Source organism: Lepisosteus platostomus, chromosome 26, assembly GCF_059453375.1.
Source record: "Lepisosteus platostomus isolate fLepPlt1 chromosome 26, fLepPlt1.hap1, whole genome shotgun sequence".
NCBI lineage: Eukaryota > Metazoa > Chordata > Actinopteri > Semionotiformes > Lepisosteidae > Lepisosteus > Lepisosteus platostomus.
Genome location: NC_142636.1, coordinates 8,511,358 through 8,530,996, shown reverse-complemented (window position 1 = coordinate 8,530,996; position 19,639 = coordinate 8,511,358). Strand labels below are relative to the sequence as shown.

The window sequence follows — 19,639 nt, the reverse complement described above, 5'->3', positions numbered from 1 at the left end:
AAATCAATATATAGGCCAACTTTGGAGCAACAAGAGTAGGTTAGAAATTAAAGGAAAATAATAGTATTCTTACTTAATGCTTGTAGTGTTAGATTAACATTTTTTGTTAAATTATTTTATATAATGAGGATGCTATATTAACAGCGCTGGGCCAGAGACATACGCTGTCTGCATATTTATGTCATGTTGCGAGATGATAAAAGGATCATTTGTGTTGTATTTGGCTGTTCAGTTTTTACTGTAGATTATTTTACAAACCAAAAAGTAAACCGGTTATGAAAAAAAAATTAAATTAACTGAAGTGAAGAGGATCAGTACCCATAAAGAGGAAGAATCGTACTGTAGGTGTTTAAAAATGTAAGGCGGAAAAAAAAAGGCCTGTACCTTTAATAGAGACATTTCCTTCCAAATAATCCAAGCAAATCTAATTGACAAGGCGGAGGGATACACACTCGTCAGTCAAACTTGAACAGCCCCCCTCTCCCTCCCCTTCTCCTCTCTCGCGTTTACACAAACAACCTATCCTTTCTGCCCGCGTCTCATTGGCCGCGCCGCGCCAGCCGCCGTCCGCGATTGGCTAAGGGACACGCCACTCAGGAGAAGAGGGCCATCCAGGTTAGATTGCACGATACTTTCTACATTGTATCATTTGACTGAACTAAATAGTTACCTTGTACAGCCAAGAGGGGGGAAAAAAAGAGAGGGGGACGGAGTCTTTTTTTTTAAAAAACAGAACGACGTCCTTTATTGATACTTTTTTTATCGTAAAGGAAATAGCGCTACCCGTTGTGCCTCGCAGCTGTGGAAAAAAACATTCTCGGGTGAGTGAGACATTAGATTCCTTCCTCTGGCGTTTTTGACGTCCGCACAGTTGCTGCTGCTGCTGCTGTGGTTGTTTTTGTTTTGCCCCACGAATGTCGGTTCGCTTCTCGCTCCCTTTTTCACAAGTTTGTCGTGCTCAGCCGGTGCGATCTGGCCCCCGGAGCGGGTCCGGACACCGTCGGTTTTGCTGTTTACTCCGGCTTTCTCCGTGCCCGGTCTGTGGTCCTCCTGTCGTTGCTGTTGCTATAATGGCTGTCGGCGATCCCCTCCACCCCTCTCCAGTCTCCCAGGGAGGCTTTGGGAAACAAAGATGGGTTCGAGACCCATTTCTGCGTGTTCGCCTTGTCCTCCAACCCCGAGAACATTGCGTGGGGGGGTGTTTTTTCCCCCCTCTGCTCTTCTGGGGGCGATCCGCGCTCCGTGTCGTCGTCAGGGCCAGGCGTCGTGACAGGAGCTGTCAAAACCCCCGGCTGAAGCTGTCAGCGTGGATTTGGTCGCGCTGTGGAGACGAACTGTGTTCATTTCCGTGGCACGTTTTCGAGTGGATGTGTTGTTGTTGTTTTTTTTTCATGACAGGGTGGTATTTTCCTGAAATAGGAGTTGAACGCCGCTCCAAAATAACATTCGCGCGTGTATGTGTATGTGTGTGTGTGTGGGGGGGTTATTCGGAAAATGGTTCGTGTGCTGTATTATTTACTTGCATAGAAAAAAATGAATGTTTTGAGATGTTTAAAATGAGGGATCGCTCCTCAGGAGGGTATGCCTTGAAAGTGGGTTGGCACTGATCAAACAGTTGGCAAAACGAGAACAAGCGTCTTTTTTGGGGGGGCCATTCGCGTAGGAAAGCTAACTCTCCCGCCGCCCGGGTTGTACCGTCACCATCAGACGACCCCTCGGCGGCGGACTGGAGTTGACGAACAAAAGCTCCGTTTTCGTCACGAAAGCGCCGGCCGGATCCGTTTTCGAGAAAGAAATGCGGGCGGCTCTCAGGCGGACACGGGCGCCGAGTCCCGCACTGCGTGTGGAGCCAGTCTGTGGGGTGGCTGTTGGTGGGACGGGGACCCCCCGACTCGCCTGACCGTTATTTTTAGGGAGGTTTGGATCGACCGACCTACCGCCGAACCCAGCACACGCGCTGTACCGTGCCGCGAGCCGCTGCGTGTCTGCGTGCTGCTGCTGACGACGACGACGTCACTGCTTCGGAGGGTGCCCGAGCCCTCTTTTCCTGCGCGTGCGGCTGTACCCTACCCCAGACCGCCTTGTTGAGGGTGCGAGGGGGTCTGTGTGGAGGAGTTGGGGTACAGAATGGGGGGGGGGGCGCCGATTGTGGGAGCTCCGTCTGCGAGGGCCCCGTCCCGACGTGAAGGAAACAAGGCGTCACACGTTTTGTGTTGACATGGAGTCTCGTTGCCGCCCGCCCCCTCCGCCAAAAAAGTCAATTCTCTCTTTTTTTTCCCCCTTCCTCTCCTCAAGTAACGCCGTGTTTGGTAAAAAAAAATAATAATCCCCATCAGTATTATCATTATTACTGTTAATAAATACTTAACCCCCACACCATTGACGTTAAAGTGGCTGTGACGCCAGGGATACTGTACTGTACAGTAGAGAGAAAATATCAAACCCGCTGGTCACCATAGAAACACAGAAGTGTGAACTCTTCTCGTCGACGCTGCCCCAGAAGGACCATCGCGGCAAAAGGGAAAATGAAGCTTTAAAAAACGGTCGCCTTGTTTAATTTGATGTCCCAGCTGAAAGAAACCCGTTAAACACGGGATCCGTTTTGAAACGTGTCCGTCCCGTTGCTATAGATTTCGGACTTCGCAAAAGCACAACAGATCGTCCGGCCCGCCCGCTACATTTGGAAGGCAAAGCAGATTTTGAGTCCGAATCTCGAGTTGGAAGCTGGGTCATCGCTTTAGTGCAGCCTTGGTTCTGGTCCTGGGTTTCGGTGCTACTGGGCCCTGTATTTAATCAAACTGCTGAAAGTGGCTGGAGATGTTTAATTAGGAAATGACGTACTGTAGTTAAGAGCTTTAAAACAGACAAATGAGAGGAGTCATTTGTAGCCATTAACAGTTATTTGATCCATGTATCTCAAGCCAAAGTATTGGCTTTAACCGCTTGGCTGGGCAGCATATTCCACACTCCCACAACTCTTTGTGTAAAAAAAAAAGGTTCTTGGCTTTAACTTCTACAAAGTTTCCACTTGTGTCCTCTGGTTGAACAACTCCCCACACCTAAGGAGCTGAAAACAATCAGTTACAGTTCATCCTGTTTTTCATTCAGTGAGGGGTCAGGGCAGGAGCCATGCTGGGCTCAAATCAGAGCTGTGCAGAACTGTGAAAGGAGTGTGATGGGCAAACCTCAGCTGTGTCCGACCTGACGCCCCACTGGGCTTCAGGCAGCATGCGGGGGGTCACTGCCTGCGGCCCGCGGACAGGGGGAGAAGACGCGACGTTCCGGTTGTAGAGGCTGTTCACTTGCAGCCAGTGAGTTCACACAGCCCCTCTCCCACCCTCTCCCCCCGCGTTTATCCCTGTCAGTCCTGCCCTGGGCTTGTGACCCAGTCCTGCCAGCGCAACACTGAATTTCCCTTCCGGTCCCGCAGGGCCACGCCGGCCTCCTGTTTTTTTCTCCATCCTGGACTCGGTTCGGACCGACGAGTTCCGACGGAGCGATGTTGTGAAATGGTGTTTTGTGTCCTGCGCTGTTGCCCTATCTGCTGTAGGTTGAGGGGCTCTTGTTGTGCAAGACAAATGAATACAGGCGAAATCAACTCTTCCCGACTCGGTTAATCAGCTGTTCCTTTCACCCGGCCAAGCACTCTGTGGCCAAGTGTTGTGAAGGGCACTGCCCCTGGTAAAACGATTGATTGATTTAATGGCTCTGTTAGCCAGTTAGCCAGTTCTTTACTTGCTGAGGCTGACGCGCTGGCTGTTAAACCTGGTGGACTGTGGCTCTCCAGGGCCAGAGGCGAGTGGAGTTGCTCTCTGAGCAGAGGCAGTGAAGTTCGTTATTTCCCACGGAGACCCTCGCTGCAGAAACTGTAAAAAGGCTTGGGCACACAGCGTTTCCGCACCGCCAGAATCAATGCAGACCTCTCAAAACCGACGCATAACTGCTTTTAGTGCACGGTTGTCTTAACCCTGCTTCTGGAGAGCCGCGCTCCCACAGGGTTCTTGGATAACCATTAAATTGTTCATTTCTCCACGTCTGGAACGATTTCATTCTGATCAGATAAGCAGGTGGTGTTAAACTGAGCGATTTAGCGGTCATCTGGAGAATAATTCACAATACCCTTCAACCCTCAAGGACCACAGTTGCCTTAATTGAGCACACCTGCTGTTTTGTTTGTTCCAATTGAGCGCTGTTACATGATTGAACCCAAAATTGACCTAATAGGATTAACTTGAACTCCTTGTTTTCAGTTCCTACACATCAGAGGCAGACCTGTTGTGTTTCACAAGTCATTTACAGAGCTCAGATTTTTTTTTTGGGGGGGGGAATGCTTTCTGATTCTGAATGCAGTCAGAATCAAGGAGCTCATTCCATTAAGGAGTCAATTAAGTGAATCGGCTTAATTGATTGTTAGCTTTCGTGTGTTCCCAATATTCTGCAAACACGAATGGGGCTCTCCAGGGCTGGTGTTGGAGGCTATCTTCAGGGTCGATGATCTGTGCTCAAGGGAGCTTGTTAACATCTTCTGATTAAGCAGAACTTTGACTTTAACAAAGTCCAGAAGATAATAGTGTCCTTTCTGGACCAGAGAAGCTCTCTTTACTAATCTTCTGATGTTAGATTAGAGCTTGCTGCTGGACCTGTGATCAACCTAGAGGAAGATTATTTGGGGTAATTCTGACGCAGGGGTGTTCAGTCAATATCACCGTTAGCTCCTCAGCCAAGCACAGTGTCCACTGTCCACTGTCCACTGTCCACTGTCCAGTGTCCAGTGTCCAGTGTCCAGTGTCCAGTGTCCAGTGTCCAGTGTCCAGTGTCCAGTGTCCAGTGTCCAGTGTCCAGTGTCCAGTGATCCCTCTCCTCTCTTCTGCGCCTTTGTCTAGGTCAAGTTAATCTCAACACCTCTGAATGGCAGCACATAAGAGGAACTGTAATTGTTGATTATCGCTTGGCATTACTAAAATAAATATACCACAACGCATGATGCTGTTATTTTTGTATATTTTGTATTGGCACTATTTCTTAATTTTCTTGCTAGCCATATTGCAGATTTGGTGGTTGCCCTGTTCTAATTTTTCTTGATTTACTTGAGCTGTTTGCAAGACATCTGACCATCTGATCAGTGGAACCCTGGTCGACAATGAGAAACTAAACCAGCTTTGCAATTCTGCTTAGTCTGTACATTCATTTAATTAAGTTTAGAGGTAACATGCAGGGCCTGTTCTATGTCAAAGTGATTGATTGATCTGGTGTTGGCTGGCATCCCTAAGTGGGATTCTCAGGGCCAGGTTAGGGAACGCTGACCACATAATACTCTCCCTTCTGGTCCTCAGGGACTCCAGTGTCTGCTGGCGTTTTCCCTGCCGGTCTCTCAATCGCCAGTGTGAACTGGTGCGTCTGCCCCATGTCAGCTTGCTCGTCCTCTGCACTCGGGCCTGGGTTTTAGAAACACTCCAGCTAAAGTAGATTGTTTCCAATAATGAGTCCCCACAACTTTATATAACCTGCTATTAAAATGGCTTTGCTCTCTTACACCTGACCTACAAAGCTGGTCACCGAAACAGGGCGGCTGTTAACTGTGATGTACAGGCACAGGTGGGAATGACACACTATCAGACACTCCCACGCGGAGTGTTTTGCCTTCTGCTGAAGTCCAGTTGCTCCCATCTCAGCTGACAATGAACTCCCGAATTATTACAGGGCTGGTGCTGATTTCACTTCCTGCTCACCTTTTTTTAAGAGCTGAAACTAACTTTTGAAAAAAATAATAACCCTCAGAGAGAAATCAGTGAGCCTGCGATGAGGGGCTCTGCTGGTGCAAGATCCCGAAGACGCAGGGGTCCCCCCCCCCCGCCTTGTACTCGGGCTGCCTTCCTGTGACTCAGCTCTTCAGCCTAAATAAGGGAGCGGTCAGGAGCTGGCCTGCCTGTCCCCTAGCCTTGTGCAAACCTGGCACGAGCAGCGCTTTTCACAGCCCGAGGGGCTTGATTCTCAATCCGGTCTGACTCCCGTTGCGCAGCAGGCTGCTCCATTCCGGGTTTTCACCGGCTGCAGGCCCTTACACACGGCAGGCCGAGTCCAGGATCCCGATCCGTCACGCGCCTTACTCCATTTTCGTTACATGTCCGCTTCGGACAGTTTGAAGTTAAGATAATGATTCTATATGTGGTAGTCGTGGGTCATCGAAAGGTCAAGGTGTGTGTGTTCGACCTCAGGACCGGATCGGCCGGTTGTCGGCCTTTTCTTCTTAGTGAAGTACGTGTAATCAAGTAGGCTATGCTGCTGATGAGACTCTGTTGTTAACTGTTCGTTCAATTCCAGTAAAGAGAGTTTGTTTACTTGGTCGATTACATTTTGTGTCGAGTTTGGCCAGACCTGCAATGGATTTCAATGCTGTGCAGCAGGAGTCTTGTTGATCCCTGCCATCGATGCAAAAGCCTCCTGCTGTGCCGTTAGTGGGTGGCCGGGCGAGGTTGCACTTTCACACGTGACCGGTGTTTAATCCTGCGCGCCGAAGCGGCAGTCGGACCAGCGCCGTTAGCAGACGGCTCTCGTTAGGCTGCCTCCTGGTTTCCAGGCCCGCCCGGGTCGTTTTCCTCTCCCAGATCAACTCGAGTGTCTGGTGGGAAGACGACATGGGGGACACCACACGGCCGGGTCTGGGCGGGGCCTCCCGGTCGCGCGGGTGGGTCAGCGCCGGGGGCCCCCCGCGGTTCTGGTTGTGACTCACCCCTCCCCGGGTCCTTCTCTTTATCGGGCGCGAGGCTGCTCCCTGGCCGGGTCGGCCGGCGCTGGCTCTGGCAGCCAGAAACAGGGAAGTGCGCAAGGGGACGAGGAAGCTGGGGGGAGGGAAGAGAATGAACGATAATTCCTTACGCTTGGACAGCTCTTTCCCTGGACACTCCCCTCAAAGCGCTTTATCCCCTCCAGCCCCACCAGTGTGCAGCCCCACCTGGATGATGCTCCAGTCCGCCCCCCACACACCAGCTCTCAGTGGGGAGGGGAGCAGAGTGATGAAGCCAGTTCAGAGAGGGGGGTTATTAGGAGGCCATGACTGGTAAAGGCCAGGGGGGAATTTGGCCAGGATACTGGGGTAACACCCCTACTCTTTTTGAGAAACCCTTTTATTTTCCTGGGATTTTCAGGAATGTCACTGGTTTCAGTTTCCCAGGTAAATCAGTCTGTTCTGCCCAAGTGCCCCTTTGTGTTTCCTGGTAAAACATGGTGAGCAGGCGGTCCCCTCTCCCTCACCGTGCTCTGCTCGGCTCTCTTGTTCCGCATGGCCGCCATGTGGGCAGCATGGCACATAGTGTCAGGAGCAGGAGGACTCCACGGGCCAGAGATCCGAGGAATGGCCGCCCCGGAGGCGGCGGTGTAGAGGGGCGGTCAGGGCTCTGGGGGCTCAGATTACCAGTGGGGCGCTGCTGTTGAGCCTCTGAGCAGGGATCTTCACCCCCACCCCCCGGCTGCAGTCAAATCCCCAGCTGTATAAACAGGTGCCAATGTAAGTCGCTTCGGATAAAAACTCCTGCCAAATAAAATACCGCAAATCAGAACCAAAGTCTGAATTCCTGCGCGAGTCGTGGCCCGGGCTGGGAGCTGGTCGTGATCCTGGCCCGTGTTCCGAGATCGCCGGCGATCCAACTCCCCCCCCCAGGATGGGTGAACGTGATTAATCGCCAGGGTGATTGCCTGCCTCCCCTCCCCCCTCCCCCCTCCCTGAGTCCTGCGCGAGCTGCCGCCTGCTTGGTTTTGTTTTCCGAGTCCGTAATCTCGCCTCGGAGCGCGCTCGCCCGGGTGACTCAGAGCCGATCGTGACCCGCGCTTTCCCGCTGAGACCAGCTCCCCCCCCCACCGGCGAGTCCTGTCAACACAAAAACACAGAAACAGGGTTTTTTCTTTTAACTCTTCGTTCCCCGACAGCTGTCATCAGCCCCATCGGGGAAGGAACTGTGGGGTAGGTGGGTCTAGTCTGGCCCACGTATTTTACAGCAAAGTCCACACTCGAGCTTGGGGACCCCCTCAGGGCAGGGCTAGCCCCCAGTTTTCTCTGTATGCAGTGGCCAGAGAACCCTGCAGGTGTCGCTGTAGCTCAGAGAGGCCTCCCCACTGATCGAGGCCCGCAGACCTGGGGGCTTTTGCAAGTCCTTTGCAGTTAGCGGCTGGGTAAGACCTGAAATCACCGCTGATCGACCTCTGCTCCACATGATGAGATCCGTTAAGCTGTTAACACCAGAGGCTGAAAGAAAACGACAGGGTAGGCCGGGGTGACTGTTAAAGTCCTCTGGAACCTGGACAGGAGGCCGCTGATTTGTGAGGAATCGATGGATTTTTTTTTTTTTTTCCCCCTGCGGTTTAACCATCAGGTTGTTCCAGCTGTGAAAATTTTAATTCATGCTGCCCTGGCCCGGTGTGGCCGGAGCTGAAGCCTGAAAAGACACTTCGCTCATCTCCCGTCTCCCTCTGTATAGCCGCGAGAGTCCTGTTTCCCGAGACCCATCTCTCCCCACAGTGAGGTTGCTGAGTATTTGATCCAGAGCCCAGCAGCTGTGTGTTGGGCGTTTGGTGTCCGTCGCCTGCAGGAGGGGTCTTCTGGACCTCTCCCTACAGGAAGTGCCGTCGGAATGGGTGTAGTGTCACAAGAGCCTGACCTGCACGCCCCATACAATGGATAGGTGGAGTTCAGCAGAATGGAGTGGTATTGGCTGTAGGGGAGCTGTGCTGGTAGTTGGCTCTCATCTAGAGAGATGGAATTGTTTGTAACATTTGGGTCTAGCTCTCTACTAAGGAAAACCTTCTGTTGCGAGGTTACACAACACATCTCTGAATTGAATCGACATCTTAAGTCTTGAATTTGGAACCCGAGGACGGAAGATGACCGATTTAGGCTGATTGGAGGGAAGATAACTGATTCAAGGATCTCATCCATCTGGTTTTCCGAAGGAAATCGGCTTCAGCATCCTGGTTGGGTAGCCTGTTCCAGTCTCCTGCCACCCTTTGTGTAAAGAGGTGCCTCCTGGTCTGGATTTCTGAATGCACCCTTAGTTTCCACTTGAGTCGTGGGTCTTGTGTTGTGGCAGGGGTGGGCTGCACGTAGCCCAGGCCACTTTTTTCCACAGGCACTTTTCTGGGAGTGAACGATTCGGAAAAGATTGTTTCTTTGGTTTGTTATCCCAATCTAAATGAAACTTTGAAACTGCTTTTTCATTCTCTTTCGTGAGTTTGGTTACCGATTTTAATCTGGTCAGTGGAAAAATAATAATAACAGTTTAAGAATTCCTTGTGTGCGAAGCGCCTCTTTTAACCCCAAAGTGCAGGAAGCATGCTTCATCGAACGGCCCTTCTCGCCGGAGTTTGCAGGCTCGCGTGACACAGGATGACGATGAGCGTGTCCGACGGGGGGGCAGTGCGGAGCTCATGCTGGGGACCGCAGGGCCCTGTGCTGAAGACGTGGGGGTGGGCACGGCTGCTGAGCGCTTGGGTGAGGGTCCTGTCCTTTAGGCGGCAGGCTGAGAACAATCGCCCGGACTCGGCCTGGCGGAGCCCGCGCTGGGGTGAGCCCCGCCGGGAGTTCGGGAGGGAGAGGCTCGTCACACTGGTACAGGAAGGAGGTTTGGGTGGCCATCACAGGGCCTGTAGTTAAACCAGAACCTTGGACCTCCCTTCAGCCAGGAACCTGGTATGTAAACTGCTCTTTGCAGAGAAGGGTCTCTCTTCATGTGTCTTGTGAGCCCTCCTGTCCAAGCCCTAAAGATGCTTGGATAGGGATATATATGGATTTAGGTGTTGGCTGCAAAAAGGCTGAAAGTCAAGCTGTCTTTTCTTCCTTACATGAGATCTGTACCCGAAGAAAATAGACAAGGAGGAACGCGGGCCTGGAGGCAGTGAGGGGAGGACTGCTCCTGGCTGCAGGAGTCTCCCCCTCATCAGCCCCAGCTGATGCGCGTGTAGGCGGAGCCCTGTCCTGTCCTCTGGCAGCTCTGATCTGCGCCAGCGAGAACCAGTTTTGTTTAGGCTTTAGTTGTGGGCAAGCTGTGGGCTCCCAGGCCCGTCTACATCACTATGGGTCACAGGGCTTTCTCCTGCTGCACCCCAGAGCTCTGGAATTCTGTCCCTAAGGCTATCGGAGAGCCATCTTCCCAGAAAGCTTTCAGATCCAGGCTCAAAACCTTCTTCTTCAGAAGGGCTTTTACTTTTATTGAGCTGGTCCTGCGTCTGCTGTCCCTTTGCTTTCCTACTGTATGCTCAACCCTTATTGTAACTGAGTAATTCTGCTGTCTCCCCGCATTGTTTTTTCCTTCTCTGTAAGGCGTCTCGAGAAGCCACTTTTAAAGGTGCTGTATAAAAAAAATATAAAAAAGTGTATTATTATAATGTGATTGTCCAGAAGTTGGGAAATCCAAGTCAGCATGGAAAATATCGGCCAGGGGTCCTTCAGAGCCTGTTTGTAATGCTGGTCAAATGAATCTTTTATAACCGTTTTTAAGGAATTAATTCATTTAAGATTAGGACTGTAAGAGCAGGTGAAAACTAGCCTATTCATGGATGGATGTAAGACTCCAGATGCACAGCAGTTTGAGCTGGGTTCCAGGTTTTCCCATTTGCCCCCTCTTAGAACACAAGAAATCGTCATCTCTCAGTTGCTATTAGCTAATTAATGTGATCTCATCCAGACGTTTCCATGTGATCATTCAAGAATCCCCTTCAACCGCATGGCTGGGCAGCTTGTTCCCGCCTCCCGCCACACTTGGTGCAAAGTGGAGCCTGCTGTCATAAATGCATTTCCTGCTCGTTTCCGTTTGTGTCACCAAGGCCCAAGTCCTTTGTGCCTTGCAAATGAGCCACACACTTCAAGGATGTTAGTGCTTCTGGATAAGCAGAGGTGGGTTTAAGGTAACTGTTGGGTGGAGGTGAAGTACATATCTGCGTTTTCACTTTGTTGGTACTGATTGTACTCGGAACATGTCAGTCCCAAAGCCATGAGCCTGGCAGCACTGTGGAGCTCAGAGTCTGTTTGCCTTCCTGACCTCCCTGCACCCACACAGCTGGGTACGCCTCATCAGATCTTGTACATCTTCAATCCTGAAACGCGCAGTGGGTTTCAACAGTGCGTCTAGCCTGTATAGCAAAGCAGAACCCTCCCCCCCCACTACACACACATACACAATCCCCCCACCCCCCACCCAGCGCACGGATGGGAAGTTGGCCCGGCAGCACGATGCATTTCTGCGATAAGACCAGCCTGCCCGTGCAGTTCAGAGCCCTCCTGTCACAGTTTAATCTCTGATTGCTTCCTGCCTGCTCAGGTACAAACAAACCCTGCAAGGGGGGTGGGGGGTTAACTCAGTCACCTCACAGGCTCTCCTGAAAATCCCCCCCCCCCCCCACCCCCTTCTGCTGTCTGCCTGACTGCGTGCCTGTGCTCTGATGTACCTGTCCCCCCGCCAAGCACTGCTCCGAGACGCACATGGCCTGAGAGCTCAGCTGCTGGCAGATTGATGGCACAGCTTGCTGGGGGCGGGGGGCCGGTGACGGGCCAGCGCGGCTGGTGATCGGTCCGAACGGGCCGGAGCCGTGCGGATTCGCCGAGGGGGTTCAGTTGGACGAAGTCAAGTCCTTCGCTCGCGGAAAAGCGCCCGGCGCCTTGCGTGCTGCTGGAGTCGATATCTGAGCTCATGGGGAAAAGCTTGATTTGGATTGATTTTGCTTTCTCTTTTATGTTGAGTGTTTGATTTTGAATGGATGATTGTTTTTGTTGGACGTAACTAATTTGGGAGTAGGCAATCAGGTAGCCTCATGCTGCAATATCAGCACTGATTGGAGGAGGGGAGCGTCCCTCGCTGGTGGCACCACCCCAGGCTAGATTATCAGTGCTGATTGGAGGAGGGGAGTGTCCCTCACAGGGCAGAACCGCCCCATACAGTAGAACGAGCGCTGATTGGAGGAGGGAAGGATCCTGTAATGGAACACTGGTCACAGTCTACTAGTGACACAGTCACGGTTACATGATCCAGCCTCAACCTGCAGCCAGAGAGGTCTTTCAGCCAGATCGCCCGTGTTAGTGTCGTTGTTTGACCCAGTTCCACCTGTGTTATGGAGGATCTCAGAGAGCACGTTTGTAAACCCCCAACACTCTTAATGTACAGAACAGCTTCCATTTTTCTGCTTGCCTTCCTGCACAGATGTTTGAGGTGTCTGTTATAGAAGAAGAGGAGGTGTTGTGCAAGGGGGTGATCAGCGATTGCAGCAAGTTGCTGGCAGGCGCCGAGCACACCCCACTTTTATCTTCAATAACGGCGAGGCAAACTTGCCTGTGATCCAGACCGCTGCTTTAGGAAGTTATGCGTCAGTCTAAAAATACCCAGTTCACACGACTCAGTTTATCCAAACAGGCTCTGGTGACGCAGAAAGAGAGCCGAACAACCGTAAGATCGCTCTAAATAGCTTGCCGGTGAAGAGAATAATAACCGGACTCTTTTGCGGGTGGGCGGGTGGCTGTGCATTTACTGATTTAGTAAATGAAAGTCGTGAATGCCACATCCAGGCTATTTCTGTCCCGGATTACAGTTTGTCCAAGAGTGTGTAGAAAACTCTCCACCTCCAGTTTTATTTCTGTTCCTGGGATTTCCGCTGCTGGAAGGCTGGAGGCCGTGGAGCGCTTGGGGCTGATCCAGATTAAGCCTCTTGTCTTGATGTGGGGGAAAACGAGTATCTGTCAGTTGTACAGCCCCCGAGTGGCCATTGGCGCTGGTTCTCATGGGAGGGCAGTGACCTACATACAGGGAGCGCTGGCTGAGCCTTGGCCCTCAATTCACTACACAGGGGAGCCCAAGACCAGGGCTCCAGGTGGTTTTATTTGTTTTCTGCTGACCTTTCTGCCTTTGGATTTATCAACGCCGGCTCCACTTTTTTTTGTAATCTCTTAACCGGCAGCGCAGGAGCAACACAGGCACACTCTCTCGCTCTCTTGTATTGAGGTCAGATCAGTCATCCGGCTTCGCTGCAAAACTGCTTACATGGACAAGGTGCTGCTCCTCGAAATTGTCGGAATGCGCCCGTTCGGTTCGGACCGCCCCCCCCCGCTGGGCAGGAGGAGAAGCCGAGCCCAGTCGGGCTCCCGGGCCTCCTTTGCCATCAGAGCAGGCCGGCGCTTTCCGGGGCTGCCGGGGTTGTCCGGTGCTGTCCTCGGGCTGCTCCCCTTGTTCTGAGGACACGTGCTCGGTGCCGGTTTGTGAGTGAGGATAATCCGCTTTGCACGAGCTGGCACTGTCTTGGTGAGAGCCTGCTCCACACTGGGAGCGAGCGCGCGCGTGTGTGCGTGTGTGTGCGCTGGGCTGTGCTGTGTTGCCATGTGTTATCGCACCCCAGCCCCCGGGGCGGCCGGGCATCCTTGCGCCGTGACTCGTCTCCATGGCAACGTCTCCCCTAATGCTGGAGAGGTGAGTGTGTGCTGGCGGGGGTGGAGGGGGGGGCAGGGTATGGTGGCCGGTCCTAGGTCAGGGTGGGTACAGGAGGCTAAACGCAGTGCTTGGTGCAGCTGTGTGGCAGAAAGCTCTCCTCGCTTTCCTGCCATCCTGTGAGACGCTGCTTTCTGGATTGCTGTTCGAGTGGATTTTGCCCTTTTATTCTATTTTGAGGTCTGGGTTGCTGATTTTTACCAAATCAGTGGAATAATTAAGAATAAATACAATTTAAGAATTGCATGTGTAGTGTGGAATAATTAAGAATAAGTACAGTTTAAGAATGCATTGCATTTGTGTAGCGGGTTTCATGCTGCAGGGTTTTATGCACTGAAAGGGGCTCACTTCCTCCATCACTGGAGTGCAGCATGTAGCCACCATTCTGCCCCAGCAGTCCCAGCGTGCAGACATGAGAAGCTGTGGCATTAAGGGCAAACTGTAGGTGGGCAACAGTGAGCAGAAGCAGAAAGTCCAACAGCACCACACAGGTCATCGGTTTTAAAAGTCTGGTACGGGGGGAAGAGGCGTCTACCGGCACTTTAACACCGAGGTTCCGACCGCAGGGTGGTTTTCCTTGGTGGTCTCCCCTCGCAGTAAGACGACGGATGTCGCTGTGCTGCAGTGCATGGCGGTAGCTGATGCGGTGAGCGCCGACACTGCCAGGGTCGCGCGCTGGTGTTGATCGCTGCCACCTCCTCCCTGTGTCCTTGGACCCGGGGCGCTAGTGTTTAACTTGCCATTGTGAGCACAGCTGAGCTCTTCCAGTGCATTTGATACCGCTCGGTAAAAGGACACCTGTTGTTTATCCTCTGTGGATCAAACACAAATCGTAAAACGGAGGAAGCACAAACACTGCAGTGGCTCCCGACGCTGGCCTGCAGAGCCAGATACAGACTCTTCTTTAAGAAAACAGTTATCTCACCCATGTTGAGTGCCAATTGCACAGTTTACACCTTGGTATGTTTAGGATATTGTAATCTCTTAGGTCCAGTAGCAATCTGCGGTCCTCTCTTGTAGGAACGCCAACAAGGAAGCAGAAGAGCAGATCCACTGGCTTTAACCTTGCACAGCCTGAGGCATGCAGAAGCTGCAGTGACAAGAGTGTGTAGGTTGTAGGTCGTGGGGGCATAGGTGAGCATGTGCCCGTGCCCAAGGGGCAGCCAGAGGAGGGGGTGAGCGTGTTGGCATGACAGGGCCAGCCCGTCAGCAGTGCTGATGATGGTGGTGCAGTGCCATCGTCTTCCCATCAGCCCTGGCTTGGCCTTGGCCGCAGCACAGCTGAAACAGCAGACAAGAGAGCTGGGCTCTGTAACATTACACCCTCCGACCCCCCCCCCCCCCCCCCCTCGCTCAGTGCCGCTGTCTTATTCTGTCTGTCTCTCTTTTTCTTGTGCTGTGCCTCGCGCTCTTTCACCCTGTCACTCCTGGTCAGTCTCTTTCTCTCTGTCTTTTGGTGGTTTTCTGTTGCTCTCTGTCTCTATTTCAGCCTCTTTCTCTCCCTGTACCTCCCCCTCCCTGACTGACGGTTTCTCTCTCTCTTTGTCTTTGTCAAGCTGCCCCCCTCTCTGGAACCCCCTTTCTCTTCCTCCCTTTACCGATATTGCTACCCCAATAGCAGCCATGGTCGGGCAGCCAGCAGTACAAGACCGTGCACAAAATGGAGCACGCACAAACACGCCAGATCTAGGCAGCTTTGAGCAACCTGAGGCTCTGGTCACACTTTGTGTGGTCTCCTTTTCAGATGGTGTGTTTGGGTTACTGCTGTACCTTCCGCTTCGACTGTCTATGTGGGAATGATTCCAAAGTTCAAGAGAAAACAAAAGAGATAAAAACACACAGATTTTCTATTTCTGGTTGCCTCTCCCATCCCCACTCGCCTGTCATCTGCTTTGAGAATTCACGTTCACGTCCAATCTGAGCAGGAAAGAAAGCTCTGCTGTTTGACTCACAGTACAGTGTGGGGGCCAACAGGAAGTGGAGTAGCAGGCGGGAGCAGATGCTACTGGGCCCACAGTTTCTTTAACACCTAAATGTAAAGCCGCGTACACTGAGAACGCCAGATCCCAGCTGTTCACGGCTGAGTGAAGTGTTCTGTAACCCCGCCTAGCTGTCGCAGAAAAGGACATGCTCTCTGCTGTGGGACGGACACACAGACCACAGATATTGAGCCCTTGGCTTGTAAATTGATCCCTCACAGGGGATTGTATGTGTGGTGCTGCTCTAGGGCCAAATCGGAGCAAAAATCAATGAGGCTTATTTCGCTCTGGAGTGCTTGCTAGAGTGCCTGTCCAAGGGTGGCAGTGGTGCAGGAATGAGCTACTGTACCTCTCTCCCAGTGCCTCGGCTCTCACCACCAACCCCACACTGCCTCCCTCTCTCGGCTCTCACCACTAACCCCACACTGCCTCCCTCTGTCTCTCCCAGTGCCTCGGCTCTCACCACTAACCCCACACTGCCTCCCTCTGTCTCTCCCAGTGCCTCGGCTCTCACCACTAACCCCACACTGCCTCCCTCTGTCTCTCCCAGTGCCTCGGCTCTCGCCACTAACCCCACACTGCCTCCCTGTCACACATGTTTGCAAACCTAGGGTTGAAGTACCAGGCTCAGAGGAGGAGTGGAAAGACTTATTGTTTCACTCCTGGCTTCCCTGGAGGATTAGAGCTACTGTTTGTATTATTTAAATGGTTATTACATTAAAGCTGTGGCCCTCCAGGCTTGGTGCCTTTCATTGCTGTTGTCTGGGACAGGCTGTGTGCCAGGGGGAGACACAGTGGGCAGGACACGCATGTTCTCTCTCGCTGGCAGCTCACTGGGTGCCTGTAAACAGAGATGCCCAGCTCTGTTCCTCAAGGTCCTCTGTCCAGAAGGTTTTCTGAGCATCTTTGAGCTCCAGCTTCGTAAGAGCATGGAAAGGCTTGAAGTTGTTCTTTTAAGTAAATAATGAAATGACACGAAACCCTCTGGCCCTCCAGAGGACTGGAGCTGTGCCCCCCTGTGTTAGATATTAAACTCGGGGGGCAAGTCCCCCACTGGGCAGTAGTTTGATCTGTTCCAAGTTTTTGGAGCTGCAAGCCATTGTCCAGATTTTGGTGATAAAGTGGAGAGGCTGCTTGAAATGAAGTTTTTGACCCCCTGTTGTGAAAATGTGCTCCGAGTAAACACCCTTGCTGGCTGTTTTTAAGGCCAGCGTGTGGCGTTACTATTTTTCCTCAGAACACGGCACCCAGCAAAATCATGACAGTTTTTATATTTCATGTTCGCTTTCCCTCGATTGGAAGTCCACTGGGGAATGGACTTGAGCTCCGATCTCTCTCCTGACCTCCATTCCCAGCCCAACAAGCTGGAGCTGTCTTGCATTTTGGGAATGTTGCACCTAAATCTCTGTGTTCCTCCTGCTGCTGTCCCTGACTGGTCGAGGCTGACCTGTGCTGACCGCTTCTGTGTTGTAGGAAAATTCACTGTGATCCACTGGATCTGCTTCAGACTTGGACTTTGGGGCAATGGAAGATTAGCTCATTGAGTGTTGCTACACTCGTTGGCCACATATTGTCCCTTTATGACTGAAACAAGTGCTCGTGTGTGACTGATACCTGTGGAATACAGGCGCGTGGAACCATGGGGTATGCATTTGCTCTTTATTGGTGACAATGGGTGATAAGTACTATATAAGCAATATAGAGTGTGGATTACAATAAATATTAATGAATAAAAATAAAGGGATGCCTACATCTTCAGTCGCAATTGATAACCATGCAACTTACTCAAAGTTACAGCATAGTTAAAACTGTTAACTGCTTTGGTATTAATCCATCCGTTTTCTAAAGTCCAGAATTGAACCCGGGACCCCAGCGCTGTGAGGCAGCGGTGCTCACCACTGCTCCACTGTGCCTTCCTCTCCTATTAGTCATGTGTTTCATAACAATAATGCTCAGGAATGATGAGTAATCACGGGGCTGCATTTGAGATCAGACTTTCAAGTCGGTATTTTATGTAATATTATGGAACGCTCTCCCTCTGTTACAGCTGTCTTATTAGAACTTGTTGCTTGAGCGTGAGCCAGTGTGTCCCCATGAAGGCTTTGTATTTGAATTGAAATGTCTCTCTCTGTGTATTCTGTAAGTTGGGTGTGCACCCCTCCGTCCCCAGTGGGACACTGGTCTCTGTCCTTGTTGGGACGGGATCTTGCGGGACGCTGGCCTCTCTCCTTGCTGTGATGGGTTCTTGTGGGATGGATCCTGGCCTCTGTCCTTGCTGGGACTGGTTCTTGTGGGACGGATCCTGGCCTCTCTCCTTGCTGGGACGGGTTCTTGTGGGATCCTGGCCTCTGTTCTTGTGGGATGGATCCTGGCCTCTGTCCTTGCTGGGATGGGTTCTTGTGGGATGGATCCTGACCTCTGTCCTTGCTGAGACGGGTTCTTGCGGGACGCTGGCCTCTGTCCTTGCTGGGACGGGTTCTTGCGGGACGCTGGCCTCTGTCCTTGCTGGGACGGGTTCTTGCGGGACGCTGGCCCTGCTCTCCGGCAGCCCCTCAGCCTCTCTCCCGCGCCCGCGGCCGGCCGCCCCAGCTGGCGTTTTCACTTCTGCTTTCTCCCCGGCCGCGGGGGGGAAGTGGCTCAGGAGTGTGAAACCATAGCCAACGGCCGGCCGGCCTCCGCCCCCGCTCGCCCCCTCGCCCCCTCGCCCGGCAAGGCTCTCGCTGGCTCTCCTGACCCCTGACCTTCTGCGGCGGTCCCCGGAGGGCTGCTGCGAGCATCTCTTCTTCCTGTCCCACGCCTCCTCTCTCCCTCCTCTTCGCTGTGGTGGCGGCTGTGGCGGGCATGCTCTGCACTGCCCCAGCAAACCAAGAAACAGAACTGTAACCAGCTGCATCAAGCAAGCTCAAATTCTCCTTCGCCTGCCCCCCTTCAGCATCCCTGCACTAGAGCCCTGGCTCAGGGCAAAGGCCTCCATGATAAATGAACGAGCCCATCCTTGCTGCACTGTGTGCGCAGGGCATTTTCAGGCTCCCTGTGCTCTTTGGCAAGGCTGCTGGAAAGATTCTCCAAAGAGAACCACTTCCAAACCCTGTTAATACTTGTCACCGTCTTTCCTCCCCCTCTTGTCCTGCCTCAGTTTGTTTAAGATTGTTTTCTGCAGCCCCAGAGTGTGTACCTTGTGGATGCAATTTGGCTGTAACGCTTTTTATTTCCTGATTAAGATTCATTTCAACAGCTTGTCACCCTGTCTTGACTCTGCAGCCACGCTGGGGGGTCAGAAGAGCAGCTGAAGGCTCGTCCCTTGTCAGCATGTTTGCTTTTCGCTTCAGCAAAACTCCAGAGTTTCCATCTAAAGTTTTCCTTGAAAGTCTGTTCATTTCAATCAGTTCGCCGCGATTTCCAGCTGGATCTCCTGTGTTCTGAGCGCTCAAGACATCGCTGCGATGCATTGATTAAACAAGTTCCATTAGGCTGTTCCCGAGAAAACTCGAGCCTTCAGTCTGCTGCTGTGGCAGACGAGACAGACTACCATTTTATCCTGAAGAGCTTCTATTGAAAATCCAAACAGCCACCCGTTTAAAGGGCATGGCCTTGAACAGGTGATTGTCCAAGTCCCTGGTTGGATAACACCGTAAACAAGCAGCAGGGTCACCTTCAGGGGAGCGGAGCAGGGAGAGCTTTGAAAGGGTCTGGTCGTGGTGGCTGCACTGAGAATTTCGGGAAGAGAGCGAGCCTGGGAATTCTTGAGGAAGGGGCGTGGGATCAGGGCAAGTCGCTGCTACCAGGACCTTGCTGTTGCTGCCTTCGGCTTGCAGGAGGACTTTATGCTGTACTCAACCCCCAGCCCCTTCCAGAGCCTTGACCTGTTCTTGCGCAGATCTGACTAACACGAACAGCTGAAAATTGGCTAAAGACTTTAAAGTCTGTCTCATTGGGCGCCTCGTAGCTTGTAAAATCCACAGATCTCGGCAAGGCTTGTTCTTAAAGGATCCCAGGGAATCTTACTTTAACAGCCCAGCTGGGGCAGCTGGTTCCAGGCCCCCACCACTCTTTGTGTAGTGTCAGCATTAGGTTTTGATCTTTGTTTTTTTTTTAAAATGTTTTAAATTTTGTTTTGACTGATTTTCTTAAGGCTTGTTTGTTTTACACGTAGGGCCTTGTAAAGCTTTTAACCCCCGGAGTGGCCACATTAAGAGTTTTCCC

At 52.1% G+C, this 19,639-nt stretch overlaps 1 protein-coding gene across 6 annotated transcripts in view; it reads left to right on the top strand.

Moving 5' to 3' along the window:
* The first annotated feature begins 607 nt into the window (after positions 1–607).
* Positions 608–19,639, top strand: part of mef2d (myocyte enhancer factor 2d) — a 71,670-nt gene continuing 52,638 nt past the window's right edge. For 2 of the 6 annotated variants that reach the window (XM_088620804.1, XM_088620802.1), the window contains exon 1: positions 608–821. The gene's annotated coding sequence lies outside the window, so the exon portion shown is untranslated. The remainder of the gene's footprint in view (positions 822–19,639) is intronic. The other 4 variants (XM_088620805.1, XM_088620806.1, XM_088620808.1 and 1 more) reach the window with 3 other exon arrangements.